The 9,045-nt window shown below is 40.9% G+C and overlaps 1 long non-coding RNA gene across 2 annotated transcripts; it reads right to left on the bottom strand.

The window, feature by feature from the left end:
- Positions 1 to 5,617: 5,617 nt before the first annotated feature.
- Positions 5,618 to 8,751, bottom strand: LOC4326873 (uncharacterized). 2 transcript variants are annotated; one of them, XR_010737764.1, is made up of 4 exons: positions 8,138 to 8,751; positions 7,560 to 7,683; positions 6,735 to 6,805; positions 5,618 to 5,839 (listed from the first exon to the last, which is right to left on the bottom strand). It is a non-coding gene; the product is annotated as an uncharacterized lncRNA (long non-coding RNA). The 2 variants fall into 2 exon arrangements; XR_010737763.1 differs by lacking the exon at positions 6,735 to 6,805 and having other exon boundaries at positions 7,833 to 8,596.
- Positions 8,752 to 9,045: the final 294 nt, after the last annotated feature.

Genomic DNA, 9,045 nt, shown 5'->3' with positions numbered 1-9,045 from the left:
CATGTATTCTGAATGCTCCACACTATCAAATTCATATAGTTTTCAATCCTACTTTTTTTCATATACAATCCTATATTATTCCTGTGTTTTTCTATTCATGTGCTTTTTCTATCATGTAATCCGAACAAACCCTAAGCGTTGGGCCTTTTTCATTGCAACCGTGCTGGACCATTTTAATTAGTTGCAGGCAGCCCCTTGACGGGCTTCAAAGAATGCCTGCGAAGGCCGGCAAACATAAATAGTTCAGGCCCATCTAGAACTCAAGATAAAATAAGTCAAGCCCAGGATAGAGAACCAAATATCTTTAACAGAGAAGTTGTAAGCTTGGAGTAGAGTAGAGCCGGCCGAAGTGATCTTCCAGCCCAACTTAGGCTTTGTTGCATGGGCCTAAAACCCGGCCGGACATGTGTTTAATATGGTAATTTGATATTGGAATAAGTCCAAACATTCCTCAATATTACATCGAGTTTAAATCGTATTCCTGAACGTTAATACCGGAAATATATATTGACTCTCTTATACTGACTAGGATGCCACGTTAAATTACCATGGCAGCATCAATAGGTGGTTTTGCTAACGTGGCATCATAATAAGTAAGAATAAAATTAAAAAAACATGTGGGGGTACACAGGTACACATGTAAGTGGTCAGCGCTACTTTCCCTCTCCTCTCCTCTTCCCCGGGAGTTTACCGATGGGATAAGGAGCAGCGACCGGTGAGCCTTTCCGCGGGATGAGGCAGTGACAATTGGAGGTTGGTGACAAGGGGCTCCGGTGGTCCACGATGAGCTCCCCATCTTCTCCCGCAGATCATCCTCCGCCATAGCTTTTATCGCCGATTTGGTCATCGATGCTGGTAGGGTGACTAGCTGCAGCCACAACGCAGCGATAGTGGCCGGACATCGACATCGATGGCTTGGGGCCCTCCTGCCACTAAGCCACGGCAAGTCACCAACTTCGGCTCCTAGACTCCGTTGACCCCATTGTCAGCTGCCATTGATGGAAGCAAGAGATCATGAAGCTTGCAAGCGCAATCCATGGCTGAGAGATGAGTAGAGTACACAAAGGGCCTCTAGATTCTCGACGGGGTTGGCACAATGAGAGGTGCCTAGCTCCTCCGACTCGTACTCATCAAGAAGACACAGTCTGATTTCTCGATGAGCTCCAGATATGTCCTTCATCACGACTACAACCTCCTTCTCTTGCCATCCTTCTGCTTCCTCTTCCTCTTCCTCCTCCTCCATTGCCAAGGAAGCCATACTCCCACTGGATACAAACCTAACCCTGCACTTCAACATAAGGCGCGGATGCGGCTTCCCTGAGCTGCATACGGAGAAAAACAAGTTGGCTACGGCAAAAGAGCTCTACAGGATAGACAAGCTGTTGGTGCGATGAGCCGAAGCACGAGGCCTAGCTCCATGGCTGGTGCAAGCGAGAGGGGGTAAGAGATTAATGGGACGAGCATAAGTGACTCATCATGCTGAGAAGTGGGCCCGGATATCTACCACGTAAGAAAAACAGGAACAAATGGGGTCCATGGGACATGAGTTATGAGGTTTTGTAAAATTTAGGGGGTGAAGACTTCGGGTTTTGGGGAGGGATGTCAATGAGACTCAATGTAAAGTCTAGGGAAGTTAAGTGGACTTATTATTTCATATTAGATGTCCTAGGACCCAGCCAGGAATTTGATCTTGACGGTCCTATAACCCAACCCATCCATCAGAAAATACAGAGAAAATTTGATCTTAAAATCCGGCCGATACATGTGGGATGGCCTGAGATTTAGCCCAAGCTGAGTAAGGCCTTTGCCAGAGGAAAACTTTCCTGCCGATAAAGCCCAATCCTCTTGGAATAGCTGTAATATAGCTCAACATGGGTCTTATTTGGATCCTCCAAGCTATTAAATATCCCTCCAGAATCTTGTTATTTAAGAGTATTAAACGTAAATTACCGATAAAACCGATTCCATAACCCCTAGCCTATTTTGCGAGACGAATCTAATGATGTATATTAATCCATAATTAGCGGCTGATTAATGTAGCATCTCTGTAGTAAATCATGGATTAATATACCTCGTTAGATTCGTCTCGCAAAATAGCCTCGGGGTTATGGAATGGGTTTTGGCAGCAATCTACGTTTAATACTCTTAAATACCAAGATTCCGTAAATAGCCCTCCGGATCCAAACAGGGCCATGGACAGGGCTTCTTGTTCTTGGGGACAGTCTCTGTTTATCTCTCTGAAGCCTTCAGACTTCAGTGGACATTATCTAGTCTTTCTTTAATCAGCTTGTAGGGCAGATACAGCGGCCCAACTCTGCAAATTAATGTTTTACTTTTTTTAGCAGTATATATGCAGGCCCTCACAGCGTGGGCCGGTATATTTTATGATTGACAAAGTTACTATGGATATCTCACTGGCATTGGAAAAAATATTTAACCACTTTGTGTCAGGCTGGTTCAACTATAAGAAACCTAATCGGTTAAGCTACTCTCACTTTGTACAAATTAATGTGTTATAATGGCCGTAAACCGTTCAGCATTGATCACTCACAAAAACATTTCTCTGGTAGTCTGTTTGCCAAGGAAGAAAAATTTTCTGATTAAGAATTTTCATGAAGGTTTTGGGTAGGGCATGTTTGGATCCCAGGCAAGGGCTATTCTTTAGCCTAGACGAGCGAGAAGAGGTGTTTAGTAACATAAAAAAAATGTTTAATTGGATTCATTGCCATTACAAAGAAGGGACAATTTGAACCGACCTTATTTGTAAACACTAAGATTTAACTAAAAATCCGCACTAAGGATGCATCCAGCAATTTACGACTATCCCAATGTTGCTTCCTACTTGATTCCACAATTTATTCTTTGCAAAATGCATCCAACTTACTAGGAACAATATGCGACCAACACAAGCTGAGTCTCACGACATTTTTTTTACGATACTTTGCTACCATTAATAATTTAATACTATTATTAGCGACAGGAAAGCTAAGAAAAATTCAGATGCAACAGCGCAATGCGTACAAATTAAAGCTAAATCATTCAGTGCCCCGTAGTGATCAACTGAGGCTGAGTTCGGAACCCACGGTTCTAACTCCCTTTCTCGTTTTCCGCACGCACGTTTTTCAAGCTGCTAAATGGTATATTTTTTATAAAAAGTTTATATACGAAACTTTAAAAAATCATATTAATCTATTTTTAAAAAATAGCAAATACTTAATTAATCATGCGCTAATGGTCGCTCCGTTTTCTGTGCGGACATGTTGTGTTGGGAAATCAAGGTTAATTGGCAAAAGGAAATCAGTTTTGCTTTGTTCATAAGAGCACCTGCAATGGTAAAGTAAGTTACTCTCTATAAAACATGTACATCTCAGCAATAGACTAGATTAATAGTAAACCACCTCAATAGTATGTCTACATGGGTATCTATAGCTCTCTAATCTATTGTCTCATTTTTCTCTATAGACTATCTCCAGGTTAGTAGATAGCTTTCTCTCTCGCTTCATTTAATCTTTTTCAAGTAGGAAAATATGCTGACATGTATCTCTTGTATAGAGCCTATAGATAACCATTGTAGGTGCCCTAATTGCGCTCTTGGTTGTTGTCTTCCACTCTGTTCTATCACCGTGTCCATGCATGTGTTAGGGCATTCCCAACCCTCCACTTAGAATGGTGTCTATGGCATTAACTACATTGTCATGTAGGACTTTTAGCTTATGTGGCACTATATTAATTAAGAGAGAGAGTGAAGAGAGGAAGAAACTGGGTCTCATGCTAGACACAGTTTCAATACGAGAACCTATGCACTAGACACTATCGAGTTTTGCATTGGGAGAGAATAGTGTCTTTATAATAGATGAAGAATAATTATGATTGGTATAGAAGAGAGATTTTGTATTTATTAATGGCCCACTTTAAGAAACTATGGGTTGTAGAGTGTAGTTTCTATTGTGATGTCTTATTGTCATGGCACTATGGGTTAGGACTGCCCTTATGTGTACATGCCGGTTGCTGTTGCTGTCTACCTTTACTGCATAAACACGAATATTGGCAAGTACTATTACATAAAGGATAGAGTGCTCTTGCGTCACAAAAGAAAAAAAGGAAAAAAAAAAGAGAAAAGGTTGCCATACACAAGAAAACAAGTTGTTCGAGTGCTGACTGCTGAGCGTCGTGTCGACCTATATACGCCCATCTCTATATGCATCTCTGTTATTACTTAAGTAGATGATTTCGCAACTCAAAACTATGAAAGTATATTTGATATGTTCCCTGTGTTTAAGAAACATTTGATTTTCATGCTGATCGAAGTTCGTGACAATCTGACGAAGGGAACTTATCCTTGACAAAAGTAAGCATGACTACACTATAATATGATCTCATACACTCGTTAAGAAAAACTATTAATTAACTAATGCCACATCATGGCTCATGAGAACATAAATATATGCATGTTGGCTGTAATGGGCTCTGATGATCTGTCCTCACCATATCCTTGGAGTAAAATCTCCAGCTACGTACCACAAGTACTAAAGTTTTGAACTTTTAATTCTTAGCCCTTGTTTAGTTCTAAACTTTTTATTAAAACTTCTAACTTTTCCAGCACATTAAAACTTTTCTATACACATAAACTTTCAACTTTTCTATCACATCGTTCCAATTTCAACCAAACTTTCAATTTTAGCATCAACTGTTCAGTCATGGTAAAGATCATTGGGTACTTCATCCTCTTGAGGCTCAAATGGTTCTGACAGAAGTACTAGTCAGTATTCACGCATACCAAGCATATTCTCTTTGTTTGTTCGGACAGTTTTTCCCTCGCCAATTACTGAACTTCCTCATTTCCTCATGTATTAGGATGGATTGTGCCTACATCATTAATTACTTTTCTTGTAACTACTTGTAATCTTCCAGAACATTACCCATGAATTAGGTTGGCCTTAATATTTACATTGGCATGTACATTCAGAACATGTAATGGAATCAAAACATTACTAAATATAACAGGTCACTACTGGAGAGGGCGAATCTCCCTAGTGCCAAAAACACACAGCAACAGAGGAAAAACACCCGGGAATCAATGTTGCCATGTGCCTCACTCCGGAATCATCACCCGGGAGTGATTTCTCCTTGGAGAGGGCAAATCTCCCTAGTGCCAAAAACACACAGCAACAGAGGAAAAACACCCGGGAATCAATGTTGCCATGTGCCTCACTCCGGAATCATCACCCGAGAGTGATTTCTCCTTCCCGTGCATAGATGCTGGGTGTATGTGGAGAAAACACTCTGCAAACAGCCACATGTTACCGAGTTTCTCAAAGCACTAGGTAACATCCTAACCATGCCGTTCCACAGATTGGGACGGCAACAGGTAACGGTAGCGGAACGGAAACAGTGACATTTGCATAGTGCAAAAAAAACTCGGTAAGACTTTTCAGTTACCGGGAGGTGATGCAAGCTAGCACTCCGCAAGAGTTCCTAGGTTACCGAGTGTAGCTGGTATCAACACCTTGAAAGCTTGCTATACATAGAGTGCAAATTAATACCAGTCTATAAATACATTTATATTAGCTGCAGCAGAATAGTAGCATCCAAATCAAACATCATAGGCCATCACACATCGACACAAAATAATGGATTGAAATGCATAGATATCCATGTTCAGTTAATCGATTTGATGACTGTAGTACATGGAACAAGCGAAGATACCAATATAAGAAACAGCTACAATTGAGATGAAATTGAACATTACTAACTATGCCTACATGCTTGGGCAACCAAAAAGTCGTGATAACCCCTCTGACGATTAGCAAATAAGCCAGCTGACTAGGAGACCCTGAGACTGCATAAAAAAGTATATCAGTGATGACAGTTGTACATGTATAATAGCACTAACAAAAACATAGTGACCCTGAGACCCTGAGCAACTGGGCTTCACATCAAAGCACTTTCATGTGTTGTACAAAAACATAGTGATGACAGTTGTACATAATAGCACTAGCAAAAACATAGTATGAATGATCTATGCAAGTTGGAAACAAGGTAATCAGAATTTAATAAAAAAATTCTTCAAGATAGAATTTAATCAAAAAATTCTTCAAGATTGTATATGCTTGTTACAAATTAATATATAGGTACAATGACTGGCCGGTGAGATTTTTTTTTTTGACACATGAAGAAGCAGTAAGCACCCAAGTGCCCAGGCATTACAACCAAATCCAAATAAATGATTAAGCATAGCATGTTCCAAGTGGAGAAGTTATATATATAACTAACATTTACTTGGCAGAATGTCCTGCTCCCAGTATATAATACTCAATCAGGTTTCAGTAATAAAATAGTGATTATTATCCCACTTGAAACAATTCTCATTCATCTATATAAAACTTACCATAGCATGAACAATTCAATTGGTTCATACAAAAATTGGAAACCATTTAGTCAGATCAAAAGAGTTCAAAATTAGCGTAGCAAGTGCCAATATTTGGAAATATTCTAGTTTTCACTCTTATTGGGTCTCACTATTGTTGGCAGTTTTAAGTTACTGGTTAGACTCGTAATTTTTTGTTTCATTTCTATTAATAAAATTTAAACTGTGGGGAACTCCCTGCAGTGATTGGGTCAAAAAAAAATATTGTGATATCATAACTAAACTTGAACCATTAATCTAGCCATAGAAAAAATGGATTAATAGAGAACCATTAATCTTCCTGAGAATCAGGTGCGCGAGAGCTTACAATCCAGGAGAGTATCTGATGGCACTGGTGCAAATCAGCTCCCTCTAGCTGCTAGCAAATTAAAAGAATATCTACAGAAATGATGAGGTCTGATTTAGAAACACAAATCCATTGGACACTAGGAAGCACCTTTTTGTTTAAAAAATCCTATAACTAGCAGAAGAATGCAATCTTCATTTGCCATTATTATTACATGATACTCCTAAAAAAATAAGTTTACAACTTCAGGGGGGACATTTAAGATTAACCTAGTGGCAGTTGGCATAGCAGGGGCATAAACAATGATGGCCTACCTCATCACTCTCCAATATTGAACCTGTACTTGTATATGCATATATACAGAAAACAAGACATGATATTTTACAATGAAATGGTTCACACATCTGTAAGACATCTACCTCTACTGAACCAAAATTTGGGGTGTACCTCAACTGTCTTGGATCAAATCAGTAGAAAATGAATAGAACAAGTAAAAGAGTTATGCTTCCTTCAAATCTAAGTTTGAATATTTCTTTGATACATCTGTAGAACTCAGTTGTATCGTTGTTTTCTCCCTGTTCTATTGTCACTAAAGCCACTATTTAGTTTGTGTAACTAATAAGATTGGTCTTACTTCGCCTCTCCTTCTCATGTTTATCTGTTCAGAAACGTTACCCATTTATGTCATATGTACTATAAACGTGACCCTTTAGCTACTTGCTTCAAATTAGCACACATATATAGTCGTGTCCATGCGACTTTACATGTCAAGATATAGCATATGCATTAAGCATGCAGTGATCAACAAACATAATGCAGGAGGGCAATTAAGAAGTGTGAAATTACCTGCTGGTAGAACCAAGCCACAAAATTAGGACGTCCATGCCAAGCACCATTTCATAGAACTAGGTTTTGTTTGTCTGTTATATTTGACTCACCTCGTCTCTTCCACTCCTTGCCTATATTTTTTCTATATTGAAATAGAAAACATAATGCATGTCAGCAAAAGGAAAAAAAAAGATTGCCATGATTACATGATATAAAAAAATTATCCCTTCTAAAGCTATTTTTATTGTGCATATCTCTGAATGTTATGCAGCAAGACTCTGAGCTTTTTACCATCAAGAAAAATTGAGTATCTGACACAAGTTATATAGTGCATCTTTATAATCCCAAAGCACCATGCCGCCAACTGTTATAAAGGACCATCTCGTCCTCTGTAACTAATCAAACATGCCACAGAATTCCTGATGAATAACTACAAAGTACTATGGTGATATACAGAAAGCTACAACAAACAGCTCGTGAGAATGGATATTTGATAAAAGTAACTCAGCTGCAAAGGAACAGAAAATGTGGCTACAAATTAATGCAAATCACATAATATAGGACATTGGCGCACACTGATGCTATAGCTAGCATACTCTCGTGGCCACGAAGGAGCTGGATGGCGTGCCCAAGACGAGCGTGGAGCGCACTGGTCCAACGCGTCGGTAGCGCACGGATTCTCCTCTTGGAGACTTGGAGCCCGGTAGGGAGGGCGGCCATGGCAGCTGCCGTGGCGTGCGAACGCGTTCAGAACCCCACACTCAGGCCCGAGGACTCGAGCATGCTGCCGCCGCCAGCATTGGATCTGGCCGGGACGGTCTCCCTTGTACTCCCACCATGCTTGTCCGTTGCGCTAGGAGCTGCATCCAGTGGCCCCGAGCTCAAGGGCGCCGGATCTGGACGTCCCGAGCTCAAAAGAACCGGATCTGGCTATCCTGAGCTTGCACCGAACAAATCAAAGGATGAAGGAAAGAGATCGATAGGGTGGCGGCAGTGGCAGTAATGGGGACATGAGAGTGAGGTGGAGAAGGAAGAGGAGGCGGTGGTGGCACTGTGCTCGGGAGTGGGAGTGGGAGTGGGAGGGTGGACGATGGTTCAGGAGAGGAGGGTGGAGGCGATGCTGCCGCCGTTGACTCGCCGGAGAGGGGATGGTGAAGGCGGCCCACTGGGAGAGTAGGGGAGGGGCGGCGGTGGAGGGGAGGAATGGACTAGGGATTGCGGTGAAGTGTTGAATATATATGGATTCAGCTAATAGATCTGAGCCATTTGATTTAGATCCAATGGAGTTTAATAAGACACCACAACCACCCCGCGCCGTTACATCTTCGCTATATTCCCGTTCGCCATCATTCACCCTAACGGAAATCGATATTTTGATGGATGCCGTATGAACTTCCGTAGCTTGGTAGGAGAACACCCCGTAATCCTTTCGATTGCCTAGTGTAACAAATTAACAAACGGTAACGTATTTATTTACATAGTGTCCCTTTCAATCGCTAGGTAA

This window comes from Oryza sativa, chromosome 1, assembly GCF_034140825.1.
Source record: "Oryza sativa Japonica Group chromosome 1, ASM3414082v1".
NCBI lineage: Eukaryota > Viridiplantae > Streptophyta > Magnoliopsida > Poales > Poaceae > Oryza > Oryza sativa.
This window is presented reverse-complemented; position numbering and strand designations above follow the sequence as displayed.